This window comes from Procambarus clarkii, chromosome 37, assembly GCF_040958095.1.
Source record: "Procambarus clarkii isolate CNS0578487 chromosome 37, FALCON_Pclarkii_2.0, whole genome shotgun sequence".
NCBI lineage: Eukaryota > Metazoa > Arthropoda > Malacostraca > Decapoda > Cambaridae > Procambarus > Procambarus clarkii.
Window position 1 is genome coordinate 20,823,878 of NC_091186.1, and position 26,640 is coordinate 20,850,517.

At 38.0% G+C, this 26,640-nt stretch overlaps 1 protein-coding gene across 2 annotated transcripts in view; it reads left to right on the top strand.

Annotated features, from left to right (window-relative positions):
- Positions 1-301: 301 nt before the first annotated feature.
- Positions 302-26,640, top strand: part of LOC138372060 (uncharacterized) — an 88,397-nt gene continuing 62,058 nt past the window's right edge. For both annotated transcript variants that reach the window (XM_069337244.1, XM_069337243.1), the window contains exon 1: positions 302-733. The gene's annotated coding sequence lies outside the window, so the exon portion shown is untranslated. The remainder of the gene's footprint in view (positions 734-26,640) is intronic.

Below are 26,640 nucleotides of genomic sequence, written 5' to 3' on the forward strand. Positions count from 1 at the left end.
AATTTATTTCCCTCCAACGTAGGTTGTAAAATGATCCCTCCAGGTGGAATCAGGGATACCTAACTCCTAATTGAGCAGTTTGGTCTACCTTACCCTGTAAGGCTCAGTATACGCTCTAAGGTGCCCCCTTGTGGCGATGCCCTCGGGGTATCGCCTCGCCCTTCAGGGTAAGACTCTAAGTAGCTTGGTCAGACATACAGTCCTCACAAAAAAATCGGTCATGAGCGACGAGTGCGGTACGACAGTTTGGGTCGCCTGCGTACTGGGCTGCGCAGAATACCAGTCAGCTAGAGAGCAGATAATCAACAATGTTGTTTGTCCATCAAGTTTAGACGAAACCGCTATTGTTTTCTTCCAAACAAGATATTCTCTGGGTCTTGAAGTATTGCTGTGTTCTTCTTCACAAAACCGCGATGATTTGAGCTGATGGATGCTCAGAATCTTAAGTTTTCCAGGGAACAAAACAATGTGTGGCCAGCTAGCAATGGTGCCGGCAGCGAGTGGATAAGTTACTACTGAGTGACAGTAGTGTGACTTCCACATAGACCAGTGTGACACTGGCACCACCATGATAAGAGTTATCAGTATGAGCGAGATAAGAGTGATAATGTTTACTGAGGTTCAACTCCTTAAATCAGTAATGACACCGCTGCTCTCTGCTGGGAAGTTGTTGTTACTGATGACTTCACCTTAGTCGACGTTACTGCTGTCTGCTGGCAACTCATCTTCAACTGTAAGTTTTCCTTGGAGATCTCTTCTGTAAATTGATCATGCTGCTGGTTGCTTGTAAGATATGGTTATTTTTGTCTGCTGGTGGGTTATGGTTACTTCTGTCTGCTGGTGGGTTATGGTTACTTCTGTCTGCTGGTGGGTTATTGTTACTTCTGTCTGCTGGTGGGTTATGGTTATTTTTGTCTGCTGGTGGGTTATGGTTACTTCTGTCTGCTGGTGGGTTATGGTTACTTCTGTCTGCTGGTGGGTTATGGTTACTTCTGTCTGCTGGTGGGTTATGGTTACTTCTGTCTGCTGGTGGGTTATTGTTACTTCTGTCTGCTGGTGGGTTATGGTTACTTCTGTTTGCTGGTGGGTTATTGTTACTTCTGTCTGCTGGTGGGTTATGGTTATTTATTTATTTATTTATTTATATATATACAAGAAGGTACATTGGGTTTGTGAGAATACATTGGATAGTACAGTATTTACATTCTTGTAAAGCCACTAGTACGCGCAGCGTTTCGGGCAGGTCCTTAATCTAGCAGATAATTTTAAGTAGGTAATTTCAATCAGAATTGATAAATGATAAAGATACATTACAAGAGAAAAATGAGATGAGAGAGATAAGTAAGTATATTAAAGCACATTGTTATATTAAAGCTCTGATTGATTACATTGACAGCTTGATTAGTAATTTAAACAAGGTTAATAGACACCATACAGCAGATTGACAGTACATATAAGACAGCAATGATCACAATGGTAAAGATGTTCAGATTGGGTACATAAAGATTGGGTGACTGGGTAGCAAAAGATACAGATAAACAAGATTTATAAACACCATACAACAGATTGGCAGCACATATAAGAAAACAGCAATGATCACAATGGTAAAGATGTTCAAATTGGGAACATAAAGGTTGGGAGATTGGGTAGCAATTGATACAGTGCAATTTTAAGGCAAAAAGTGAAAAACTATGAAGATGAAATTAGGTACTTTTTAGTATTGATTTTGAATGATGTAAAAGTTGGACAGCTTTTCAATTCAATAGGGAGTGAGTTCCATAAACTGGGTCCCTTTATTTGCATAGAGTGTTTACACAGATTAAGTTTAACTCTGGGGATATCAAAGAGATATTTATTTCTGGTGTGGTAATAATGGGTCCTATTACATCTGTCCAAGAAGAGTTTCAGACAAGGATTTGCATTTAAGAACAGGGTTTTGTAAATGTAGTTGACACAAGAGAATTTGTGGAGTGAGATTATGTTTAGCATGTTTAGGGAGTTAAACAAGGGGGCTGTGTGTTGTCTGAAAGCAGAATTTGATATTATTCTGATAGCAGATTTTTGCTGGATGATGATGGACTTGAGGTGGTTTGCAGTGGTTGAACCCCATGCACAGATACCATAATTGAGATAGGGATAGATTAGTGCATAATATAGAGAGATGAGAGCAGAGTTAGGAACAATATCCAACTCTGGCCCCAGACATCACTCGGTACCCCTACTCAAATCTCTTAATATGTTAGATATTAAGTCACTGCACATTCTCTCATGTGTATTATACATATATAAAACGCTAAACTATAATGCCAATCCTGATCTTAAAAGCTTCATAGAAGGTTGTAACAGAACCCATGAGCACCACACCAGAAATAAATACAGTTTTGATATTCCTAGAGTACGTCTTAATCAAACTAGAAATGCTCTGCAAATCAAGGGGCCCAGAATGTGGAATGACCTTCCCAACCATGTTAAAGACTGTACCTCTCTCAACCAGTTTAAGATAAAAACTAAACACTACCTAATAAATTCCCTGTAATCTACCTCACTCCTCTATTGTCAACCCATGTCTGTTATTTTCTTTTTTTTTTCTTTTTTTTTAATCAACACTGTTTGTCAACCTATTGTATTTGTGCTGCTTTTTCAGTCATGTTCCCCCTTTTTTTTATCTTTATTTGTATTTGTTCTCAACATCTTTTATTCTTTATGCTCAATTAGTATTAAGTTCTAGATATTAATGTTTTTTCTTGCCCGAAACGCATTGCGTAATAGTGGCTTTAGGCATTGTATGTACTAGCTCTATCTATATATCAATCCATTAATGTAACATCACTTGTATGTATATACCTTACCTGAATAAACATCATCTGATAATATCTGATTTTGGAGAGTATACCAACTGTTTTAGAGACTTTCTTAGTTATGTGTTGTATGTGGGTGCTGAAGTTGAGTCTCTTGTCTAGGAATAGGCCAAGAAACTTTCCATCATTCTTATTGCTAATGTTTACATTATCAATCTGAAGCTGAATTGCATTTGTAGATTTGCTTCCAAATAGGATGTAGTAGGTCTTTTCTATGTTAAGTGTTAGTTTGTTGGTTGACATCCATAAGTGGACTTTTTTTAGTTCATTATTAACAACACCATTTAGTGTATGAGGGTTGGGGTTGAAGTAGATGAGGGTAGTATCATCAGCAAACAAAATAGGTTTCAGAATGTTAGAGACATTAGGCAGATCATTAATGTATATAAGAAAAAGAAGAGGTCCCAAGATGCTGCCCTGTGGCACTCCAACAGTTATTGGTAGAATGGGAGAGGTTATATTATTGATGGCTACACATTGGTGTCTATCACTAAGATAGGATTGGATATAGTCCAGGGCATGGCCTCGGATTCCATAATGATGGAGTTTACTTAAGAGGTAATCGTGATTACTTCTGTCTACTGGTGGGTTATGGTTACTTCTGTCTGCTGGTGGGTTATTGTTACTTCTGTCTGCTGGTGGGTTATGGTTACTTCTGTCTGCTGGTGGGTTATGGTTACTTCTGTCTGCTGGTGGGTTATGGTTACTTCTGTCTACTGGTAGGTTATGGTTACTTCTGTCTGCTGGTGGGTTATTGTTGCTTCTGTCTGCTGGTAGGTTGTGGTTACTGCTGTCTGCTGGTGTTTTGTGCCTATTGCTGTCTACTGAAGTGCTGTGGATAATGCTGTCTACTGCTTGGTTGTGGATAATGCTGTCTGCTGGTGGGTTGTGGTTAATGCTGTCTGTTGGTGGGTTGTGGTTACTGTTGTCTACTGGTACTCCAACTATTTGTACTCACCTAGTTGTGTTTGCAAGGGTTGAGCTTCTGTTCTTTGGTACCGCCTCTTAACTGTCAATCAACAGGTGTACAGATTCCTGAGCCTATTGGGCTCTATCATATCTACATTTGAAACCGTGTATGGAGTTTGCCTCCACCACATCACTGCCGAATGCATTCAATTTGTTAACTACCCTCGCACTGAAAAATTCCTTGTAATGTCTCTGTGACTCCTTTGGGTACTCGTTTTAACCTGTACTCACCTAGTTGGAGTGCAGCAGCACCTGTGTCCCCTTGTTGGTGTTCTGTACATGCTAAATAGTTTGACTTTGTCCACTGTCAATTTATCTGAGATATATGTTGTTGGTGATCAAGTCTCCCCTAACTCCTCTGTTTCCCAGGAACGTGAGGTTTAGTTCTAGTAGCCTTTTCTGGTAACTCATACCTCTCAATCTGGAACTAGTCTGGTGGCATACCTTTGAATCTTTTCTAACTTTGTGTTGTGTTTACCTAGGTATGGACTCCAGGCTGGAGCTTCATACTCCCGGATTGGTCTGACATAAGTGGTATACAAGGTTCTTAGATAAGTTTCTAAAAGCAGTTCTTATGTTGGCTAACGTTGTATATGCCACTGATGATATTCTTTTGACGTGGGTTTCAGGGGAAAGGTTTGGTGTGATATCAACCCCCAGCTCTTTCTCTCTCTACATGACTCTTGTAAGATTGCACATCCCAGATGGTGCAATCCTATACATACTTAGATGGTACTTAACACATACCTGAGTTAAACTTTAGTAGCCGTTTTCTAGACCATTCCTCCAATTGGTCCCGGTCGTCCTATAGTCTCTGTCTATCTTCATCTGTATTGATTTTTCTCATAATTATTGCATCATCAGCAAACATTGAGAGGAATGAGTTTATACCCTCTGAAAGATCATTTACATATATCAGAAAGAGGATGAATCCAAGTGCAGAGCCCTGTGGGCCTCCGCCGGTGACATCTCGCCATTCTGATGGCGAGATGTCTTCCCCCCCCCCATCCCCTCACAGTTACTCGCTGTATCCTGTTGCTTAGATACTCCCTTATCCACTGGAGCACCTTACCTTTTACTACTGTCGGGTTCTCCAACTCTTGTAACAGTCTGTTATGGGGTTATTGTGTCAAAGGCTTTCTGACAATCAAAGAAAATGCCCTATGCCCACCCTGCTCTTTCTTGTTTATTTTTTGTCACCTGGTCACAGAATTCTATTAAACCTGTGAGGCACAATTTACCTTCCCTGAACCCTAGTTTGTGGTGTGTTACTTTTCCTTTTGTTGGGTTGTGACAACTGCTGTCTAATGATGGGATGTGCTTTCTGCTGTCTGCTGGTGGGTTGTGGTTAATGCTGTCTGCTGGTTGGTTATGGTTACTGTTGTCTGCTGGTGGGTTGTGGTTATGTCTGTCTACCGGTCGGTTGTGGTTACTGCTGTCTGCTGGTGGGTTGTGGTTCCTTCTGTCTGCTGGTGGGTTGTCTGTCTACCGGTCGGTTGTGGTTACTGCTGTCTGCTGGTGGGTTGTGGTTCCTTCTGTCTGCTGGTGGGTTATTGTTATTAATGTCTGCTGGTGGGTTGTCGTTGCTAATGTCTGCAGATTGGTTGTGGTTATTGCTATTGTGAAGGTGGATCTGAATTAACTATTGTGACGGTAACGCGTTGGTGTTCGGCTGTTCAAAAGCTAGGGGTATGGCCTCGTCACATATAGAAAAAAAAATAGAAATTCTGGAACTTCGTCTGTTGTAAGGTAAGGAGAAGACACACAAAACACAAGTAAATTTTAACAATGAAATTTTAATTACGTTAAAGAAAGCAAAACATGAATAAAATGGACATACAAATTCGTATAATAAAATCAATCAAAGTAATAAGAATAATCAAATGGCAAAATGAAAAGTTACGTTAAGACAAGTGAGCAAATAACAAGTGTGTGGCAAACAAAGTAAATAGGTGCAGGAATATTGGCTTCAAGCTATCACTTCTTTTAGTACACGTAAGCCTGGGGCTTAGTCTACCAACGAGACGTGTTAACTTGTCGAAAGCACGGGATATTCTGAAGACTGAGGTCGTGGCGGCCCCAGACATCAAGTAGTATGGTGGGTGGAGTGCAGTTGCAGCTGGACCCGCAGCCAATCAGCGAGGAGCAGGCGACAAGACAGGTAGTTTGGTGGTTCGAGGTGGAGCAGGTGTTCCTGGCTGCATACGTTTTGCTCTCTGGCAAACCTTGGAGATGTTGTTTTCGTTGTTGGATATTTCATCCATACTAGTTTTATATAGATGTATGTATCGACGAACTTTGGAGGGAAGAGCAGGCTCAATCTCTTGAAGGAGATTATCGTCACACTATGTAAACAAAAATAACATACAAAGAGGAGAAATTGTATAAATTCACATAAACAAAAACAAAAACTATATCTGAAAGGTTTAGTTAAGGATAATATATTACACAAATATGTCCAAAACAATAAACTACATCAGAAAGATTAAGTGAAATACAAAGAATATGTAATTATATTAAATACAATAAATACACAAAGATCAGAATGAGGTTACATTAAAGGACAAAGAATAAAAACAAATTATATTAAACACACAGATTGATAAACATGAATGTCCTGCAGAAAACATATATACATATGATAAGATGTGTAACTTTAATGAATTAATTGATGACAAATATAAACATAAAAGTGATGAATGAGAAGACATAGTATGTTAAATAAATTAAGAAAGTATGTAAAGACTAGATGTCATAAACAGACTTTCATATAAATTATTTGAAAAGTAAGAGGAAATATAAATGAAGCAAAGGTTAGGTGGGGTGTGTGTTAGGTTAAGATGTGCATAAAATGCTGATGAAAAGTGTACAAGTAAAATATAAATATATGGGATTAAGGTTACATTAGGGTTGGGTAGGTTAGGTCAGGATTGGTTGGGTTCGGTTAGAGTTGGTAGAGTTAGGTTAGGGCTGTGTTAGGTTATGGTTTGGGTCTGTTGGGTTAGATAAGGAAAGAACGCTTAAAACAACACTTTACACAGAATAATTGAGATTTGGAGTATGTTAGTGATCTGAGTATTTGAGTAAGTTTTTGTCAAAGTTTGTATAAGTTTGTGAGTGTAATTGTATATGTTTGGGTTTGTTTGCGCACTTTTTTATATGAGCAGGTGTATGTGTATGTCTTTGTTTAAGATACAAGTTTGAGTAACAGCTTGAGCAAGTTTGTATGTGCAAATTCCCTTTTATAAAAGTAATTGTCTGTGTATTTGAAAGTTTGTGTAAGAGTGAATGTGTTTTGTTGTAGTTGTATGAATTTGAATAAGTTTATGTTAATTTGTGAATGTAATTGTGTATGTAGATGAGGTTGTGACATATATATTTCGGGCAAGTATTTATGCAATTAATGTAAAAGTGTATGTGTCATATGTATTATATGTAAGTCTGTGTGTGTCATATGTATTTTATGTAAGTTTGTGTGTGTCATATGTATTTTATGTAAGTTTGTATATGCTTGCACATGTAATTTGAAAGTTGTGGTTTGTAACTGGAAGTGTGAAAGAGTGTTGACTGGGTAAATATATAATAAATGAAGAGTTGATGTTTCAGAGAGAATAAGATGTTGCTTTAAATAAGTTATGTTACATACGTTAGGTAGATGAGGTTAGGTAAGTTTCGTTATGTAAGTTATGTAAGTTAGGTTAGGTCAGGTTAGGTAAGTTACATCAGCTAGGTTGTCATGTAAGTTACATCAGGTAGGAAAGGATAGGTAAGTTTGGTTGGGTAGGTTAGGCTAGGTAAGGGAAATTGTATTAAGTAAATTATGTTTGGTAAGTTATGTAAGTTAGGTAAGTTATGTCAGGTAGGTTAAGTAAGGGAAGTTAGGTTATGCAAGTTATGCAAGTTAGGTAGGTGAGGTTAGGTAAGTTGGTTTAGGTAGGTGAGGTTAGATAAGTTGGATTAGGTAGGTGAAGTTAGGTAAGTTGGGTTAGGTAGGTGAGGTTAGGTAAGTTGGGTTAGGTAAGTTACATTAGGTTAGGTTAGATCGGATAAGTCAGATTAGCTCGTATAATGTATTGTTGTTCAGAGTATAGTTTTAAGATAAAGTGGATAGGAGAATACATTTTCAAACAGAATCAATAATAAACAGAAATGTAAGTTTGTTACACGAAGTTGAACTAGTTACTTTAAGAGCAGTGTTTTGTGAGAGTTATAAGTAACTGAGATGAGAAACATAGTAAATACTCATAACATTCTTGTCTTAGTGCCTTTGTATTAAGTTGATAGAAAGTTTTGTCATAGATATATTATAACATTACAAAAAGTTATCGTAGCTGCTGCTAATATCAACTGGGAGATTGAATTAGGTGACATAGTGAACATCTACCTAGCAGTGCACACATTTCTTCAGAAAACTCTGAGCCTCTAAAACGCCCACTGTCCAATGCTAGTGAATCAAGTCACAACTAAAAGGTTAAACAATCCTTGGCTTACAAAGGGTAAACTTAAATCTAAATCTAAATCTTAAATCTAAATCTAAATCTTAAATCTTAAATCTTAAATCTCAAATATTAAATCTTAAATCTTGCCCGAAACGCTATGTGTACTAGTGTCTTTAGGTATTGTATGTACTAGGTCTATCAATAAATCAATCAGAATGTTTGTAACTCTGCATCTATGCATGTACTTTTCCTAAATAAATTATTATTATTATTATTATTATTATTAATAAAAAACAAGTCCACGAGAAGAAGTATAAGTAAGGAATCGTCTCCAAAGGATTTTCAAAGATTTACTGATCAATGCTGTCTAAAATAATTAAGAGAGCCAAAATAAAATACTACAAAAATAAATTTATCCAAATTAAGGGCAACATTAAAAAAAACATTGAGCACTATTTCCTAAATATTAGGATCAAAAAAGATTTTGAATAAAAAACCAATACTCCTATCCAATGACGATGGTGTGCTTTCAGCCTCTGACACTGCTATTGAATACAATAGGTTCTCCTCATCAATTGGCACATTCCTTGCAAATGATAATCCATCCTCTCTAACTATTGTTAAGGACTACCTTACAGGTAACTATCCAGAGTCTCTGTACCTAACTCGTGCTAATTCCACTGATGTTAATGAGATAATCCTTTCTCTTAAAACAAAGTTAAATGCCCTTGCCGAGATACCAACTCTAATTTACAAAAAAAAACTCTAGATTTCTAGCTCCTGTCATTGCATTTCATCGCTCTACAACAAATCACTTGAACTCCAAACCTTTCCGGAGATTCTAAATAAAGCGAGAGTAACCCCATTTCATACATTTGGTGATCTAACTGATGTCAACAATTTCAAACCAATATCAATTATGCCAACCTTGTTAAAAATATTTGAAAAGCTAATCTACAAGCAGCTTTACTCTTATCTAGCCAATCACAATATACTTAGCTCCTCCCAATATGGCTTCAGACCCCAAAAAAAGCCCTAACGATGCTCTGATTAGAATGATTATCTTGATACATGCAGCTCATGATAAAAATGAGTTCCCTGTTGGGTTATTTGTTGATTTACGTAAGACTTTTGACACTGTCAACCACAAAAACCTCCTTAAATTACATCATTATGGAGTCAGAGGACACTCCCTGCAATACCTCAAATCTTACCTTACTGACAGGCTCCAGAATGTTTCTGTGAATAATTCCATTTCTCCCACCCTACCAATCAACATTGGTGTTCCTCAGGGCAGCATACTTGGCCCTCTCCTCTTTCTCATCTACATTAATGCCCTTCCAAATGGCTCTCAACACCTCAAACCAGTTTTATTTGTGTATGACACAACCTTCATTTTCTCCAGTCCTGACCCTCTTGCTCTAAATGTCACAGTGAATACTGAACTAAATAAAGTCCCTCTTTGGCTAACTGCTAACAACCTCACCCTTAACATTGACATAACTTGCAATATTTTTTTGTAATAAATCCTCAGAACAAATTAATCAAAGAATAAACAATATCCAAATTAGTAACAAAGTAGATGGTAAATTCCTTGGTGTTCTCATCGATAATAAGCTGAATTTCCAGAGACACATCTTAAATATAGCAAAAAAAGTTTCTAAAACTGTTGGCATTCTTTCTAAGATCAGATATTATGTACCTCGCCCTGCTCTGGTGATGCTCTATTACTCTCTCATCAATCCTTATCTCAATTATGGTATTTGTGCTTGGGGTTTCTACTACCCAAAATCATCTATGTCTTCTAATTACTCAACACAAAGCTACTATTAAATAATTTCCAACTCTGGCCCCAGACAGCACTCGGTACACCTTACTTTATTTATTTATTTATTTATTTATTTATATAGAAGAAGGTACATTGGGTTTGAGAGGATACATAGCATGGTATTTACAATCTTGTAAAGCCATAAGTATGCGCAGCGTTTCGGGCATGTCCTTAATCTGACAGATAATTTTAAGTAGGTAAATTCTAGCACAATTAATAAAATGATAACAGGTACATTACAAGAAAAAAAATGAGATGAGAGAGTTTAGTTGGTATATTGAATCACAGTGTTAGCTCTGATTGATTGCATTGACAGCTTGATTGGTAATTTAAACAAAGATTAATAGGCACCACACAGCAAATTGATAGCACATATAAGAAGACAGCAATTATCACAATGGTAAAGTTGTTTGGATTAGGTACATAAAGAAACAGTGCAATTTTAAAGCAACAAGGTAGGAAACTATGAAGATGAAATTAGGTACTTTTTGTTTTGTTTTTAAATGACGCAAAAGTTGGACAGCTTTTCAATTCATTAGGGAGTGAGTTCCATAGACTAGGTCCCTTTATTTACATAGTGTTTACACAGATTACATTTGACTTAGGGGATATCAAAGAGATATTTATTTCTGGTGTCGTGATAATGGGTCCTATTACATCTGTGCAGGGAGAGTTTAAGAGCAGGGTTTTGTAAATGTAATTGACACAAGAGAATGAGTGGAGTGAGCTTATTTTTAGCATGTTTAGGGATTTAAACAAGGGGGCAGAGTGTTATCTGAAAGCAGAATTTGTTATTATTCTGATAACAGATTTTTGCTGGGTGATGATGGACCTGAGGTGGTTTGCAGTGGTTGAACCCCATGCACAGATACCATAATTAAGATAGGGATAGATTAGTGCATAATATAGTGAGATGAGAGCAGAGTTAGGTACATAATATCTGATTTGGAGAGTATTCCAACTGTTTTAGAGACTTTCTTAGTTATGTGTTGTATGCGGGTGCTGAAGTTGAGTCTCTTGTCTAGGAATAGGCCAAGAAACTTTCCAACATTTTTATTACTGATGTTAATATTGTCTATCTAAAGCTGAATTGCATTTGTTGATTTGCTTCCAAATAAGATGTAGTAGGTCTTTTTTATGTTAAGTGTTAGTTTGTTGGTTGACATCCATAAGGGGACTTTCTTTTGTTCATTATTAACAACATTATTTAGTGTGTGTGTGGGTTGGGGTTTGAGTAGATGAGGGTAGTATCATCAGCAAACAATATAGGTTTAAGAATGTTAGAGATATTAGGCAGAACATTGATGAACATAAGAAATAGGAGAGGTCCCAAGATGCTGCCCTGTGGCACTCCAACGGTTATTGGTAGAGTGGGAGAGGTTATATCATTGATGGCTAACACATTGGTGTCTATCACTAAGATAGGATTGGATATACTCCAGGGCATGGCCTCGGATTCCATAATGATGGAGTTTACGTAACAGGTAATTGTGATTAACAGTATCAAAGGCCTTTCTCAGGTCAATGAAGAGTTCAATCGGAAACTCATTTTTGTCAAGGGCTGAGTAAATTATATCAAGGAGACTAATAATTGCATCAGTGGTACTCTCTTGGGAGCGGAAGCCAAACTGACAGGGACTGAGTATTTCGAATTTTACGCGGAAAGAGTAGAGTTGTTTGTCGATAATTTTTTCAAATATTTTTGATAGTATGGGTAGGTTTGATATTGGTCTATAATTGTTTATATCTGCCTGATTACCTCCTTTATGAACTGGCGTTACTCCTGCTTTTTTAAGGATATCAGGGAAGGTATGCCACTCTAGAGATTTGTTGAACAGCAGAGCTATAGGTGGCGCAAGGGCATGGGAGGCGCTCTTGTATACAATGGATGGGATTTCACTGATGTTCCCAGCTTTTTACTGAGTGTATAATGGACACAACATCTGTCGGACTGACTGGTGAGAGAAGAGAGGTTGGATAGCTGCCTGAGAGATATGTGTTGATATGTGTCTGAGTCTGTGTGATTTTTCGGGCAAGGTTAGCATCAACCGATTAAAAGAAGCTATTAAATTGATTTGCTATTTCTAAATCAGTTGACAGTGTATAGCCATCCTTAGAGAGTGTTATCTGGTTGTGGGAGTGTTGTTTAGTTCCCAGGATATTAGAGATGGTTTTCCATGTGCTTTTCATGTTGCCTTTTGCTTCTTTGAATCTAGTCTCATAATATGAATGTTTCGCTTTTCTTTTGATACTGGTAAGCACTGATGAGTACCTCTTAACTACTTCCTTTGTAACTCGGCCAATCGTAAGTTTCTTTTCATATTCATGTTTTTTGTTGATAGATTTGAATATGCCACTTGTGAGTCACGGATTGTTTATTCTTTTATCAGTTTCTTTTTTGGTAAGGAGGGGACAGTGAGTGTTGTAGAGGCTTAGAGTTTTGGAGAGAAAGAGGTTAGCTAATGAATTTATATCCTGTGTATTATTGAATTCAGATACCCAGTTAATATTCTGAAGTGCATTTGAGAGGCTGCCTATAGCTGTTTCACTGTGTAGCCTGAATGTGAGTTTCTTGCTTTCTGGTGGTGTTATGTCCATGTTTGCTATGAGGAAAGTTGGATAGTGGTCAGTTGTTCTGTCATTGATTTTACCAGATGCAAAGGGAGCTGTTACATTAGTCCATAAGTGACCCAAGGTAGTGGCAGATGTTTGAGTGACTCGATTGGGTTTGATGATTGTGGGGATTAGCATACAGGAGTTCATGCTGTTACTGAAATACTCAACTTGAGGGTTATTTTGTAGACCCAGGTCAGTACTGAAGTCACCTCCTAGAATGATGTGATTTTTGTTGAGATTGTTATTTATGATAAGATTCCTTAGGTTATCTGAGAATGAAGCTATATTGGTATTGGGAAATCTATAGATGGCACCGATAGTCAAGGAGGATTTAAGGGACTTACTGGAGAACTTGGCAAAGGTATATTCACAATAGTCGTCTCTATCACTAATGACACTATTGCAGATGAAGATATCTTGGTAATATATTGCTGTGTCACCTCCTTTTTTATTAGGCCTGCAGTTGTGAATGGCTTTATAACCAGCTAAGTTGTAGAGTTGGGTATAGTCTTTATTTAGCCAATTTTCTGTTAAAATAATGAACGATAATTTAGTACCTCGTACCTGTGAGTAGTGCATTTATATCATCAAAATGTTTACCAAGTGATCTAACATTTTGGTTGTAAACTGATTGGCAGGTGTTATTTAGGAGTTTTTTTTTTCAAGATTTGCTGTGTAATACCTGCAATAATGATGATCAATGTGCTGATTGGTGTAGATATGAGACAGAAGATTTCGATCAGGATCAATATCAGTGTGCATGTAGATGCAATGGGGTCGCGATTCGATAAGACAAGCTATTACAGAAACAGTTAAATACTAAATCTGCTGTAAATAGAAAGTAATTATAGCAAAACACAACAATAAATGCAAGTACACAAAAAAAGAAACAATTAGAAGTAGAATAAAGATCACCGTAGATAGCCAGGAAGGATACAGAGGTTAGGCAAAGAGAGAAAACAAAAAATCAGTAGAGACTGACAAGATTAATATATAACAAAAATAATAAGACAAATAATAATCGTAAAGTAAAATAACCTTAAAAGATAATTAATTTTAAATAGCTTAGTTATAAAACTATAATTAGTATGAACTTAAGAAAACAAAATGAGCTTAATAATTAAGTTCAATAAATGACATACAAATCAAATTACAATTAAATTTAAAATTTAAAAATAACAGGGGTAAGATTATATTTATGAGTAAAATTTCACAATGATACTGAGGTAGATGCTTGCATGAATGCATGGAGACTTAACTGATTACTTAGGAGCTTTTATGGATGAGAGAACAGAACTTAAATCTTTGTATATAATAATAATAATAATAATAATAATAATAACAATAACAATAATAATAATAATAATAATAATAATAATAATAATAATAATAATAATAGTAACAGTAATAATAATAATAATAATTTATTTAGGAAAAGTACATACATAGTTGCAGAGTTAAAGTACAAACATTCTGTAAGATTTAAAGATAGAGGTAGTACATACAATACCTAAAGCCACTAGTACGCATAGCGTTTCGGCAAGGTGAGGTGGAAAAAAAAACTTAGACTAAAACTTAATAGTAAATGAGCTTAAAGTATAAATTGCGTTGAATGAAACACAAATAATAAAAGATAAAATAAGGAGGTAACATGGTAGGAAATAGCTAATATACAAGTTGGTTAACAAACAACATTTTTTTTAATAGTAAGACATGGGTTGACTTTTAGAAGTAAGGTAGGTTACATGGAGTTAATTAGGTAGTACTTAGTTTTCATCTTAAACTGGTTGAGAGAGGTACAACTTTTGACATGATTGGGAAGGTCATTCCACATTCTGGGTCCCTTGATTTGTAGAGCATTCCTAGTTTGATTAAGTCTTACTCTTGGAATATCAAATAGGTATTTGTTTCTGGTGTGGTGCTCATGGTTTCTGTTACAACCTTCTAGGAAGCGTTGAAAGTCAGGATTGACATCACAATTCAGAGTTTTAAATATATAGAGTACACAAGAGAGGATGTGCAGTGACTAAATATCTAAAATATTCAGAGATTTGAGTAAGGGTGCCGAGTGCTGTCTGGGACCAGAGTTAGTTATTGTTCTAATAGCAGCTTTGTGTTGGGTAATTAGAGGACGTAAATGATTTTGGGTAGTAGATCCCCAAGCACAAATACCATAGTTGAGATAAGGATTGATGAGAGAGTAATAGAGCGTCACCAGGGCAGGGCGAGGTACATAATATCTGATCTTAGAAAGAATGCCAACAGTTTTAGAAACTTTTTTTGCTATATTTAGAATGTGTCCCTGGAAATTCCGCTTGTTATCGATGAGGACACCAAGGAATTTACCATCAACTTTACTACTGATTTGTATATTGTTTATTCTTAAATTAATTTCATTTGAGGATTTATTACCAAACAAAATATAAAAAGTTTTGTCAATGTTAAGGGTGAGTTTGTTGGCAGTTAGCCAAAGCCGGACTTTATTTAGTTCAGTGTTCACAATGACATTTAGAGCAAGACTGAAGAAAATGAGAGTTTTGTCATCAGCAAATAAGATTGATTTGAGATGTTGAGAGGCATTTGGAAGGTTATTAATGTAGAAGTGAAAGAGAAGAGTGCAAAGTATGCTGCCCTGTGGAACATCGATGTTTATAGGTAGTGTCGGAGAAATGGAATTATTCACAGAAACATACTGGAGCCTGTCAGTAAGGTAGGACTGAAGGTATTGCAGGGAGTGACCTCTGACTCCATAATGATGTAATTTAAGAAGAAGGCTTTGGTGGTTGACAGTGTCAAAAGCCTTATGTAGGTCCACAAATATCCCAACAGGGAACACATTTTTATCAAGAGCTGCATGTATCAAGTTAATCATACTAATAAGTCCATCGTTAGTGCTATTTTTGGGTCTGAAGCCATATTGACAAGAGCTTAGTATATTGTGTTTGGCTAGATAAGAGTAAAGCTGCTTATAGATTAGTTTTCCAAATATTTTTGACAAGTTTGGCAGAATTGACATAGGTCTGAAGTTGTTGACATCAGTGAGATCACCACATTTATGGACTGGGGTTACTCTTGCTTTTTTTTTTAGATTATCTTCAAAAGTTTGGAGTACAAGTGACTTTTTGTAGAGCAATGCAATATCATGGGCTAAAGATCTGGAGGCTTTTTTGTAGATTAGAGTTGGTATCTCCGTAAAGGCACTAGACACTAAGCACTAGGCACTAGACACTAGGCACTAGACACTAGGCACTAGGCACTAACTATATGTTAGACGTTAAGTCACTGCACATCCTTTCATGTGTACTGTATATATTTAAAACTGGAATGTCAATCCTGACCTTAAACGCTTCCTAGAAGGTTGTAACAGAACCCATGGGCGCCACACCAGAAACAAATACCTATTTGATATTCCAAGAGCGAGCTGCGAGCTTTAACCAAACTAGAAATGCTCTACAAACCAAGGGACCCAGAATGTGAAATGACCTTCCCAATAATGTCAAAGGCTGTACCTCTCTCAATCAGTTTAAGAGAAAAACTAAGTACTACATAATTAACTCCCTGTAACCTACCTTACGCCCTAAATGTCAACACAAGTTTTGCTATTTTCAAACAATACTGTTTGTTGACCAACTTGTATAATTGCTGATATCTGCCATGCCCCCCCACCCTTTTTTCATTGTTCTACACAATTTTTACTTTAATCTTAATTAGTATTAAGCTTTAGTCTAAGTGTTTTTTTCCTTGCCCGAAACGCTGTGCGTATTAGCGGCTTTAGGTATTGTATGTACTAAGTATCTATAAATCCAACATTATGTTTGTTAATCATCTTCTATGTATGTACTTTTCCCTGAATAAACATTTCAATTTTGATTTTGATTTTGATATTTTGTATAAACAAGTTACAAGATATGTCTTTGGTAAAAGTTTTATACTTAATAATATATATGACAGAAAATATACTGCATAATAGAACTTACATAAATAAGAAATGTTACAAATTTAATGAATAGTTGTACATCTTTAGTTTGAAATAATACCTAAAGTTCATTGTGACTACATAATGATGTGTTTTAGTAAGTTTGACACAAACTGTAGTTTAAAAATGATCCTGAAACGTTTCCCTTGACTATTGAAGATGCATTCTTAATTATCATGTGTCACGAAAAGACTGTCTTCAGATGCTGGAAGTAATGTCTTAGCGTCCTGGAATGTATCCTTAATTGCGTGAGGATGTTGTTGAAAGTAACCTTGTTATCTCAAAATGTTTTGGAGAGCATCCTTTGATGTCTTAGAATGTTTCTTTTGATGCTCGAAAGTGACAGAGAATATCATTGCTGGCTCTGAGAATATCGTTGATGGCTCTGAGAATATCCTTGGTGGTTCTGAGAATATCCTTGATGTCTCTGAGTGTATCCTTCTTTCATAAAGAGGGCATGTAGAGCGTCTTTTAATGCATGAAGGTGTCTTGGAGAATAAGCTTAATGTCTCTGAGAGTATCCTTAGGAGCATCAAGATGAGATGAGAGTATCAATTGAAACGTAAAGATGTCTTAGAATGTTTCCTTTGATGTATGAAGAATATTTTTGTTAAGAAACTTTTGTGAAGAAGTTACCTACAATAATTTACTTACTTTAAGAAAGAGTTCTGTTTGTTCACAAATAATGTAAAAATAATACCTTAAACTATTTTCGAGTGTATTCTCAGTTAACATATGGCATGAAAAGAAAGTCTTTGTAAATTTAATACTGCATAAAGAGTAATACTTGTTATGATATGATGTTAAGACGTTACTTTGAATTATTTTCAGTAGTGTGTATTGTAATATTAGTTAAGAAATGTTAAGAAAAGATTGTCTTAGTAACTTTGTTACTGCATAAAGCGTAGTTTTGTTTAAGAACAGTGTTAGTAAGAAATATTAAGTTGATAAAGAGAAATACATTGACATAGTTTTACAAATAAACCTCAGTAAATGACTAAATAAATACTTTATAATCAATAATTTGTAAAATAACTAAATAAATATGTAAATAAATAAATAAATAATTTATAACTAAAGTTTATAATTTGCAGTAAATAATTTGTAACTAAAATTTATACTATGTAATCAATAATTTGTAAATAACTAAATTAATTTACAAATAACTAAATTAATTTGTAAATAACTAAATTAATTTACAAATAACTAAATTAATTTGTAAATAACTAAATAAATTTGTAAATACCTAAATAATTTGTAACTAACTAAAATAAATAATTTGTAACTAACTAAAATAAATAATTTGTAACTAACTAAAATAAATAATTTGTAACTAACTAAAATAAATAATTTGTAACTAACTAAAATAAATAATTTGTAACTAACTAAAATAAATAATTTGTAACTAACTAAAATAAATAATTTGTAACTAACTAAAATAAATAATTTGTAACTAACTAAAATAAATAATTTGTAACTAACTTAAATAAATTATTTGTAACTAAAATAAAATAGTTATAATAAAGAGTTAAGTCTTTGTTGTAGTCATAAACTGTATATAAATAAATAATGAAAGTTGCTAGGAAAGAGTAATGCTGTTGATAATACGTAACAAACAACTTGTTACTGTATAAAGATGTAATTGTACATTTTGTTTAAAGAAATACGCAGAACATGTAAGAGCATGCGGTGAACACAGAGAACATGTGGGGAACATGAATTGAACTTGCAGAGAACATGCTGAGAACATGAATAACGTGTAACAGGTTGTGCAGAGAACATCCAAGGACAGTCTGAGAACATGGAGAGAACATGCAAAGTGTGTAAAGAACATGCTGTGAAAATTTGCAGAACATGGACAGAACATACAATTATAGAATGAACATTTGGAGAATATTTAAGAACAGGGGAACAAATATGAAGTTTGCAAAGAACATGTGAAAATTCCGAGAACATGCAGAAAGAATAAAAGATGGAATGAACATATGGAGAATATTTAAGAACATGGAGAACGTGTAACAAGAAGTGCAGAAAACGTGTAAGAATAAGAAAAGGATGGATGAAAAATGTAAGAACGTGTAACGAGAAGTGTGGAGAACATGTAAGAACATGTGAAGAACACAAAAGTTGAGCATAACGAGTATTGACAAAATACAGTATGAAGATTATCGGTAAGATGCATGGTAATAGCTGCTTTTACAAGAGACATTGATCCATGAGACGAGAGAGAGACAGAGAGATCGATGTAGGACGGGAAAATAAAGGATTGAGACACAAAGAGTTGTAAAAACAAATTTAAATTCTTGCTGGCAAAGCTGTGAAGGGTGGGTGTGAGAGGGAAGGATTGGGTGGAGTTGGGGAATGAGGTGAGAGTGGGAGTTATGTGCGGGAGGGTTGGGAGTAGGGAAGGTGCGAGGGGGGAAGATAAGAGAGGGAACAGCGCGGGTGTCGAGATTAAGGTGGAGTGGGGGAGGGGGGTAGTGGGGGAGGGGGGGGGAGGGGATGGGGGAGAGCAATGGAGGGAACTCTACAGTAGTTGCGGTGATTGGAAGGAAAAGGGGGAGAGGAAAGTGAAATGGGGGGAAGGAGAGAATGTTGTTTGTATGTTGATCTGCATGCTTGCTTCCTTGCTTATAATGCATGAAGGAAATATATGGAATTATGTTTATCTTTCCGAAATTACAAATATGAACTAGACTTTAAAACGAGAGATAGTGGACATGAGCTAAACTGTGCAAATATTTTATTCCACTTAATGTGACTGAAATAACTATATTTAAATTTCAGGAAAATTGTATTGCTAATGATGAAGTTACAGGAGAAAACTAAGTCGGAGAACAAGAGCTGGAGTTCGATAACTAAACTGTTTTATTTTATTACGTCAGAAATAATTATGTTTTAAATATCGAGGAACTTACTTAGTTAATAACGAAGTTATGAGAAAAAATTAAGGCAGAGGACAGGAGCTGGAGCTTGTCACATACTTTATCTTGTTTTTCTATGTACAAAATACGTCTACTTTTAATCTCGGGGAAAGTGAACTCTTATTAGGGAAGTTATAGGAGTGAACTAAGGCAGCGGACAAGAGCTGAAACTCAGTCACTAAATTATTGTATTTTACTAAGTCGGATATACACCCGTTTTAAATCTAAGGAAAATGAGGCTGTTAAAATTAACTTATAGGAGACAACCAAGGCGGGGGACAGGAGTCGGAGCTCGCAAACTAACTTCATCTTATTTACTACGTCCGAAATACGACGTAGGAAATATGACGTAGTCATATTTTGGTATAAAATTCCTCGAAAATTGGGTTGATAATAGTGAAGCTGAAACTCGTAACTACAGTGGTACCTCGCATGACGATCGCCCCAAAAGACGAACATTTTGGGTAACGAACGGCCCGATCGGCGTCAAATCGTCCCGTATGAACGCTGGTTTGAGTAACGTCAACACCACATGGTGGGGTCACGCTGCTTCTTGCACATTCTTAGACGCCTCCGACGATGCACATAAATTATGTTGTTCTTGTTTAAAGATGCTAATGATGCTGGGATATAAAGGGATGACTGCTGAGATGTTGCAAAGCATTGACGTTTTTGTAGAAAAAAGAAATGAAATTTCTGATATACAACAAATGTCAAAAAGGTTTGCTCGGTTTTTAGCAGGTAGGCTGCTCCATTATAACAATCCTTCTTCGTTTCAAATGTGTTCCATTGTTTTGTATTTGTCATTTACGTCTCAATAATGGAGCAGCCTACCTTACATACAATGAACCATTATGACATTGTCCTTTCTTCAAATGTGTTCAATATTTATTTTCCATTTGTCTTATAGCAAAAGGTTCGTTCGGTGGTCGGCAGGTAGGCTGCTCCATGTTTCTTACATAAAAAATACGTAAATAATAAAAAAATGAAGAATTTTGAAAACATGAACAAATGTCAAAAAGGTTTGTTCGGTGGTCTACAGGTAGGCTGCTCCATGTTTCTTAAATAAAAAAAAAATAAAACGAAAAAATAAAAGAACTGTTGAAACAATTTGAAAAATGACATATGCCATAAAGGTTCGTTCAGTGTTTGTCGGGTAGGCTGCTCCATTATTGAGACGTAAGTGACAAATACAAAACAAATGGAACACTTTTGAAACAAAGAAAGATCGTCATAATGGAGCAGCCTACCCAACAAACACTGAACGAACCTTTTGCTATAAGGAATATGAAAGACAAGGGCTGCTGGCTGGGTTAGTACTGCGTGAGCAACCATTTGTGGCACACGTGCCTCTCCCAAACACCTGTACGACACGGTGTTGAAAGATTGCGCTCAGTTGGTGAAATTCAGACCTTATTGTTTGAAGAACATAAGGGTCATAATATTGGTGAAGCTAGGCGCAATAAGGACTTAGCACAACAGTCGGATGCCAGTGATACAGCACCTATGAGGATGATACAGCAAGCATATCCAGTTGTAGCTCTGAGCCCCACCCTTGCCATCTCTAATTTATATAGATGATACATAGAAGAATCGTTTTCTGCCTTCAATGATGATGCATCTGATACAAGTAGCATAGATGAACAGTGTTAGCGGCTTTCATGGTGGTGTTTTCCATAGATATTTTCAAGAAAACCTGAATCTCTTCCTGACTGACGGACACTCTTTGAGGCTAGCTGAATCTCTTCCTGTGTGGGACCTTACACAGCGATCTTTTCAAGACTACCTTACAAATTGAGTTTTTCCTATAATCGTCTCCATACTACCTTATGCTTTACAAGCTTAGATACATACCACCTACAAGTACTAAAGCCAAGGGTGTACATGAGTGCGTTATTTGCAAGCACACAGAACGATGAAACAGGAAGCGAAAATCTATCTGTAGCTGGTGCAAGGAGAGTCGTACTGTGTACCATTGACTACTTCGTTGATTATTACGCACCTCCAAAGTACTGAGTGTGTAATACAGTGTGTTACTGTGTAAATAGTGTGTGAAACTGTACATATTGTAATTTTAGTGAATTTTTACCACGTAATATTGTGACAATAAGCATTTATTGTGGACACTCTACTGATACATGTATCACAGTTCTGTGGAACATTATCAACGTTCTACTATATACACATTGTAAAGGTCACAAATATGCATCATATACGGTAAAAGAAATAAATAAAACCGCATTGGAAATACATAGATAAAATATTTGAAAATATATTTGTGGCAACACGCGGTGCTTGAATGGCCCGCGCGACCGTGTCTGGGAGCTTCACACACGGGCGACCAGGCCCTGATGACGTCACAGCGCACCTTGTCCAAGTCCTTATTGTTAAGTAATAAGTAAGTGGGTTGTGGTTACTGCTAACTGGTGGCCAAAGTGGAATTTGGTAATTATTTTTACATAGACATGTTCAGGGAAGGTAATTTATCATTTTACAAAGAAAAATGATTTTTTGGGAACATTTGATGTCATGTAGACTGGGGAAATTTCACAATAAACACAGTGCATCAGAGTGGTTAAATGGGGACATATGTTTTGTATGACGTCCGTTTCACATGACGAACACGGAACGGATTAAATTCGTTATTCGAGGTACCACTGTATTTTCTTTTCTTAATACATCTGACATAACTATTTTTTAAATCTCTGGAAAATGGGGTTGTTAATAATGAAGTTGTAAGAGACAACTAAGGCGGAAGACAAGAACCGGAGCTTGTGACTTTCTCTATCTTGTTTACTACGTTCGAAATGCAGTGGTTTTAAATCTCATGAAAATCATTTTGAAAGAAACGAAATTGCGCCTGTAAACGTTAAGAGGCGAGTCCAAGAACTAACATCCAATATTATTAATTACTTCACATACTCCTAATTACCATATTCTCTGAAAATGTGAAACCTCTGAACTTAACTATACTCTTAAACAGGTGGTACAGTGGAGATGGTATTTTCTCCTTAAGTATCCTCCTCCTTAACATAGCACCGAGTATTTATTTTCATATAAGATGATAATGCTGAATTTTCTCTATAAGAACTCCCTATATGCTGTCTACCCCCCCCACCTACTGGTGGGTTGTGGTTACTGCTGTAACCACGTGCTGTGCTGTGCAGGTCCGACACAACTCATGTCAAGCTCCCAACGAGAAGAAAGGGCAGTCTGCCTGCCATGAAGACTCCAGCTCCTTGTAATGCACCTAGTAAGAAAAAGAGGAGCCAAACTTAAAAGAAGAAGGATTCATTATCGAGACGTAATCCTGGTCTTGCAGGAGGTGAGCCGCAAGAGCCTCCCGCACCTCCCTCGGTGGGATGCAGGAAGCCGGGATACTCCGGAAGTAGAGAAGCGAGGACCCCAAGGGAACCCGGAACCGAACCCAGGGAGGAGTCGAACCCATACCAAACTTGTAGAGGAAGGGGGGAGGGAGGATAGGAAAACCCCTCCCCCCCCCTGTAACAACAAGCCCTGCGTCGAGGGTACCAACACTAAAGCAGAGTTAAACGGAGCCCAAGCCCCTCAAGTCAACTTCTTCCCAGCCCCGAGATCCTCCCGGGGCTGGGAAGAAGAGAGCGCAGCTCTCATCCTGTAAATACTCTTAGGTAATTGCACTTAGGTAATGACACACTGGTCACATACAAGTCACACACTAGTCACACACCAGTCACACACCAATCACACATCAGTCACACATCAGTCACACATCAGTCAAACATCAGTCACACATCAGTCACACATCAGTCAAACACCAGTCACACATCAGTCACACATCAGTCACACACAAGTCACACATCAGTCACACACCAGTCACACACCAGTCACACACCAATCACACATCAGTCACACACCAGTCTCACATCAGTCACACATCAGTCACACATCAGTCACACACAAGTCACACACCAGTCACACACCAGTCAAATATCAGTCACACACCAGTCACACATCAGTCACACATCAGTCACACACACCAGTCACACACCAGTCACACATCAGTCACACATCAGTCACACATCAGTCAAATATCAGTCACACACCAATCACACATCAGTCACACACCAGTCACACACCAGTCACACATCAGTCACACATCAGTCACACATCAGTCAAATATCAGTCACACACCAATCACACATCAGTCACACACCAGTCACACACCAATCACACACCAGTCACACATCAGTCACACATCAGTCACACATCAGTCACACACAAGTCACACACCAGTCACACACCAGTCACACATCAGTCACACATCAGTCACACATCAGTCACACACAAGTCACACACCAGTCACACACCAGTCACACACCAGTCACACACCAGTCACACCAGTCACACATCAGTCACACATCAGTCACACATCAGTCACACATCAGTCACACACCAGTCACACACCAGTCACACACCAGTCACACACCAGTCACACACCAGTCACACATCAGTCACACATCAGTCACACATCAGTCACACACCAGTCACACACCAGTCACACACCAGTCACACACCAGTCACACATCAGTCACACGTCAGTCACACATCAGTCACACATCAGTCACACACCAGTCACACACAAGTCACTGATCAGTCACACACAAGTCACACATCAGTCACACATCAGTCACACACCAGTCACACACCAGTCACACACCAGTCACACACCAGTCACACACAAGTCACTGATCAGTCACACACAAGTCACACATCAGTCACACATCAGTCACACACCAGTCACACACCAGTCACACATCAGTCACACATCAGTCACACACAAGTCACACATCAGTCACACACCAGTCACACACCTGTCACACACAAGTCACACACAAGTCACACATCAGTCACACATCAGTCACACATCAGTCACTCACCAGTCACACACCAGTCACACACCAGTCACACACAAGTCACACACCAGTCACACACCAGTCACACACAAGTCACACACCAGTCACACACCAGTCACACACCAGTCACACACCAGTCACACACCAGTCACACATCAGTCACACATCAGTCACACACCAGTCACACACCTGTCACACACAAGTCACACACAAGTCACACACAAGTCACACACCAGTCACACACCAGTCACACATCAGTCACACACCAGTCACACATCAGTCACACATCAGTCACACACAAGTCACACACCAGTCACACATCAGTCACACACCAGTCACACATCAGTCACACATCAGTCACACACAAGTCACACACAAGTCAGACACAAGTCACACATCAGTCACACATCAGTCACACACAAGTCACACACAAGTCACACATCAGTCACACACCAGTCACACATCAGTCACACACCAGCCACACACCAGTCACACACCAGTCACACACAAGTCACACACCAGTCACACACAAGTCACACACAAGTCACACACAAGTCACACATCAGTCACACACCAGTCACACATCAGTCACACACCAGTCACACATCAGTCACACATCAGTCACACACAAGTCACACACAAGTCACACATCAGTCACACATCAGTCACACACAAGTCACACACAAGTCACACATCAGTCACACACCAGCCACACACCAGTCACACATCAGTCACACACAAGTCACACACCAGTCACACACCAGTCACACATCAGTCACACATCAGTCACACACAAGTCACACACAAGTCACACACAAGTTACACACAAGTCACACACTAGTCACACATCAGTCACACATCAGTCACACATCAGTCACACACCAGTCACACACAAGTCACACACCGGTCACACACAAGTCACACATCAGTCACACATCAGTCACACACCAGTCACACATCAGTCACACATCAGTCACACACCAGTCACACACAAGTCACACACTAGTCACACATCAGTCACACACAAGTCACACATCAGTCACACAGAAGTCACACACCAGTCACACACAAGTCACACACTAGTCACACACCAGTCACACACAAGTCACACACCTGTCACACACAAGTCACACATCAGTCACACACCAGTCACACACCAGTCACACACAAGTCACACACTAGTCACACATCAGTCACACACAAGTCACACACCTGTCACACACAAGTCACACATCAGTCACACACCAGTCACACACAGTCACACACCAGTCACACACAAGTCACACATCAGTCACACATCAGTCACACACCAGTCACACACCAGTCACACACAAGTCACACACTAGTCACACATCAGTCACACACAAGTCACACACCTGTCACACACAAGTCACACATCAGTCACACACAAGTCACACACCAGTCACACACAAGTCACACACAAGTCACACACCAGTCACACACAAGTCACACACCAGTCACACACAAGTCACACACTAGTCACACATCAGTCACACACAAGTCACACACCTGTCACACACAAGTCACACATCAGTCACACACAAGTCACACATCAGTCACACACAAGTCACACACTAGTCACACATCAGTCACACACAAGTCACACATCAGTCACACATCAGTCACACACAAGTCACACACCAGTCACACACAAGTCACACACTAGTCACACACCTGTCACACATAAGTCACACATCAGTCACACATCAGTCACACACCAATCAAACACCAGTCACACACCAGTCTAACACAAGTCACACACAAGTCACACACCAGTCACATACCAGTCACACACAAGTCACACACCAGTCTAACACCAGTCACACACAAGTCACACACCAGTCACACACCAGTCATACACAAGTCACACACCAGTCACACACAAATCACACACCAGTCACATACCAGTCACACACCAGCCACACACCAGTCACACACCAGTCACACACCAGCCACACACCAGTCACTCATCAGTCACACATCAGTCACACACCAGTCACACACAAGTCACACACCAGCCACACACCAGCCACACATCAGTCACACATCAGTCACACATCAGTCACACACCAGTCACACACAAGTCACACACCAGTCACACACAAGTCACACAC